We start from the raw sequence: 4911 nt of genomic DNA on the forward strand, positions 1-4911 counted from the left end.
AAAGCTTTTGTTCTCCTGACACAGCTATTTCTCAGGATAATAACAAACAAAATAAAACTTTGCTATACCTTATTTTTAAGCAGTTGTTTGGTTTTTAAAATGAGACTGTTATTATTTATTAAAATTCTGCAGAAAGCCTAGAATTGTTTTCGAGCATCGAGTTCTGAAAGTGATGATATGCATGATATGTACCCAGATTCCCATCCCAGCAAGAACCCCAGAACTTCTCTGTAAGATGAATTTATATCAATCATTGAACTTGAAGTTGACAAAATCTTAGACATAGTAAGGTGTGGAGCTTCCAGCTGGAAATTGGTAGGGCAAAAACTTATTATTATTAGTCTTCTGAATGGCAGAACTTGTCGGTAGGTCTGATGGAAATGCCTGTAAGAGTGAGAAGCCAGGGAACCCTGAACATTGTCTATGGCTACATGGAGTTTTTGTGCATGTCCCAGGAGAATCACAATTAAGGTGAGGATGAGGAGAATGTGAAGCTTTGTGGAAAACAAGTATCCCTGAAATGCTATTGGAGCCTCTTTTGTTCACTTATCACTCATGGATCCTGACAGGCCAACTTATAAGGCAAAGAATATTTCAAGATATATCAGTGTAAGAATACAAAGTCTGGGATGTGGCTACAACTTATTATACCTATGTAAAAGCAAAACAATTTAAAGTGAGGGACTGTATTCAACGTTATGACATTAGGAAAAACAAAATGTAAAGTCAGAGTTCTTCTGTTGCCCAGACACCCCAGGTATTCTTCTGACTCAGGGAACAAGGGACGACATTCTTAAAGTCGGGAGGAGCATAGCTGGGTTATACAGGCATTGGCTGTGATTTGAACTTGAGAGTTCCCTCAGTTGCTGCCTTTGATTCGGAAGTCCTGTGGTTGTGAATGGCTTCAGAGGAAGGGACATGATACCTGTTGTGGAGATGTCTCTACCAGACTTGCTGACAGAGTCTGGAGCTAATGAAGTCTAAATTTGCTGATTGTTTTTCCCTCAGACAGAGCAACTTTATATGAAGATTAAGTGACTGAATCAGGTTTGTTTACTTTGAAGAGAAGCTGTTCTGGGGAAAAGATCAGCATTACAAACCAGACATTTAAATATACAATGACATTTTTTGAAATTGATATTTACTGGGTTGGCTTCTGGTTATTCATTTTATTCTAAGATTGATAGAAGCAACACTGTTTCCCCTTGTTCTCCTTTCCCTGGTTGATACCAAACACAGGACCTTTATCCTCCTTGAAGAGTGAGTGCTCTGCCACTGCACTCTGTGCTTGGCCCTTGTATTTTATGGCCGAGCCTTGCTATATAGTTCAGACTGCCTTTGACCTTCAGCCACCTCCTTAGCTGGGATTATAAGGGCAGGGCTCCCCCCTGTGTTATCACTCCTGCTTACCTGTCTAGTTACTTTGTAATAGCAGAATGATGTGATAAGTTACTTCAAAATATGGAGTAAGTTTGTTATATTTCCTTGAACTTACACAAAATTCTACAAGATTTCAGATTTTTTTATTAGATATTTTCTTTATTTACAATATCTCCTTTCCCAGGTTCCCCTCCAAAAGAAAAAAAGAAAAATAAAATAAAATAAGAAAATTATAAAAAAAAAAATAAAAAAAAAAAAAACTAAAATAATCCCCTGTTCCCTCCCTCCTCCCCCTGCTCAACACCCCACCCTCTCTCACTTCCTGGCCCAGGAATTCTCCTATACTGGGGCATAGATCCTTCTTATTTAGTTTTTATGTTTATGAGTGTTTTACCTATATGTGTGTGCCACATGTATGATTGCTACCCACAGAGGCCAGGAGAGAATAGGCGGTTGTGAGCTGTCATGTGCATACTGACAGCCAAACCTGGTTATTCTAGAAGAGCAATACCCGCTCTTAACTGATGAGATTTCTCTAGTCCCAGCAAGGTAGTTTGTTTTGTTTTGTTTTTGTTTCTTAAGATATAGATGGAAAAATGGCCACTAAATACTTAGACAAGGTTAGACATTGCAAAAGAACATAGAAGAGTCAAAACTTGAATGCATGCTTCTTCATGATTTTAACTACATGGGGATACTGAATGATGTTGTGTTCACCCAGTGTTCCATTTTTATGCCCCAGATCTCCTAGTTTACCTTCCTACCTTCATTTCCTTCCTTTTGGGGTGCTGTCATAATTTTGAAGTGAGAAATAACGATAACATGGCAGAGATTAGCCTAGAGCACCAAGTCACAAACTAGAATCTAAGGCCCAGTCTCTACTTTAGCTTCTGCAAAGATATAGACCTCGAGATAACATTTGCCCCACCTCCTTACTAGTTACTACTTTCTTCTCTGAGAAATGAATAAGTTCATGTCTGTATTTTTGTTATAGTGACCTCTTTGAAGGAATATACTGTTGGAGCATTCACCTTTGGATTTCTGTATTCTAGAATTGGACAAAAGGCCAAGTACTTTCACAAATATAAAATATAATACAAGGTCCTATAGCCAAAAGTGTTATTAGGCATTACATACTTTTAAAATGCACCATATTTTGTCAGATACTAGAATATCAAAGTTTGTTTGTTTCCTGGTACTACTTGTTTGAGTATTTTTTTTTTCATTTTTCATCACTATCCTTGAAGCTAAGCTGAGCTTCTTGTAGACAGGAAAAAAGATTGATTTGGATCAAGAGAAAAATTAACAAAGAAGACATTTTCTTTGAAAATATTTTCCAGGGTTTTGGGAACTTTATCTGGCCTTACTTGTGGAGCTGACATTTTACAGACACTTTGCATTTTCACTGTGTCCCTTTAAGAAAATGTTTTAAACCGTTGCATCCACAAAAGTTGTTATTTGTGGCAATCATAGACACAGTACTTAGGGAAGTGGCTTTCATGCTGTTTTATTTACAGAAAGGACAGTGGTGTGTGGAGGAGCATTTTCACAGCTTTTTGGTACTCCCCACCGTAAATATTCTCTACCTTCCTACACACTCTGACACTCTGCAATAACAAGTCTACTGTTGGAGGACCCAAGTCTTAAATTGCAAGCTTTGTATTGGCTCTTCCTTGATTAAAAACAAAACAAAACAAAACAAACAAAAATAGCCACCCTCCTTTCTGAGGTAGTTTTTGATTATTCAATGGACAGTGAATGTTTTTAATTTTCTTAATTATAAAAGAATGATTTCAAAATTTTGTTAATGTTCATAGACTGGTTGTCATGAAACATGGAGAAAAACCAATGTGCTGAAGAGGATGAGACAAAACAGATCATGAGTTTGAGGACAGCTTGGGCTACACTTGGCTGAGATTAGTATAATCTCACACCTGTTATCATAACTCTTAGCAGGCTAAGGCTTATCTTGTCAAGGTTAGTGGGACTATGTAGCTAGTCCCTTCCTAAAAAACAAAAATGGTAAAGCAAACAAAATAATAATAATAATAATAATAATAATAATAATAATAATAATAATAATAAATAATAATAATAATAAACAGGTCAGCATCAGGTAAAGACATCACTGAAGTGCTGCATTCTGCTGCTGTGTGCATTGTGTGTGCAATATTGTGCATTGTGAGATGGGGCTTCTACGCGAATGCTGGCATGTTGTAACTCTGTGTTACATAACAGCAATGTTTTATGTTACATTTTATTGTTTTATTTGTAATATAAAGCAGCACTGAATGTACTCTGTAAGACACTGAGAGGTTTGTTTTTAATTGCAGCTCGGCAGAGATTTAGCTGCATATTCATAACCGCTGGTGACACGGTGCCAAGTACTGAAACAATTACACTGTGAATTCTTTGCGTGAAGCTTCAAGGGAAAGACGGTAGTGCTGAAGCCAGGTTTTATTTTAAGATCTTTAGCTGATGGCTATGAGAACTGGGTAGAGGAGCCCTGCACTGCTAACAACAAATTCCAGAAGAAGAAAAGTGAAGTGTACATCATTAGTTACAAGGAAAACATGCCTAGTGCAGCAGAAAAGAAGGTGAGCAGAGCCATGCTAGCATACACAATTGTTCCTATTGGGGTACATCTCTGTGTGTATCTACTCTCTGGTAGTTAATTCACAGTGCTAAAAATTTATGTTACCTTATACAAGAAAAGTAAAGCTATCCTTCTTTATATAACGTCTTGAAATGTTACTCAATTTGATTGGAAATAATGGACAGAGTTCAATCTCTTTTTACAAGAAACAGGACAAGTCACGTCAGCTATCTCATCCAGCATGGCAGCCATGCGGCCATGGTGCTCATCAACACTCTTCTTTGTCTGTTATCTACATGGAGTGGGACATGGCACACTCAGAAATAGGCTGCTTTATCCAGCCAGCCATGCTACAGGATGAGTTAAGGTCTTACAAGGAAAATGGGCTGGTATCTCCATTGCATCCAACAGTGTCTCAGAAAACAAGACAAATCACTTCATTTAAACAAGATTTCTTTTTCAAGCAGACTTATCCCTAGCGTTAGTGACAGAATCCCTTAGCAAGAGCTTTGAAGCTTGCTCATCAACAGAATATTGAGCTTCTTGCTTCCTGAAGGAGAATGTTCACAAAGAAAGTAAATTTATAGTAACTTAAATTTAATTTTAATGAGGTATAAATGGTGTCATAAAGCACATATGAATAAAATGTAATCTGGTATTTTTAAGCAACAAACATACTCGCACACTTTCTTGAAGAACCACACTTTGGTGAACCCATAAATATATTCTTCATAGCTAAAGGTTATTTTAAGTTGCTTTGGGATTTCTATTTACTGAGCCTTACAATCCTCATTCTCCTTTCACTTTGTAGAATCTTATGTAAGGGAAGTCAAACATGATGCCACAATTCAGTCTTGTTCTCATATGCTTCTACAGGGATTTGTATTTGGGGGCGGTGGGGAATGCTACAAAACACAGTGGGTCTTTTTTTTTTT

This window comes from Mastomys coucha, unplaced genomic scaffold (assembly GCF_008632895.1).
Source record: "Mastomys coucha isolate ucsf_1 unplaced genomic scaffold, UCSF_Mcou_1 pScaffold21, whole genome shotgun sequence".
In the NCBI taxonomy this organism is placed as follows: domain Eukaryota; kingdom Metazoa; phylum Chordata; class Mammalia; order Rodentia; family Muridae; genus Mastomys; species Mastomys coucha.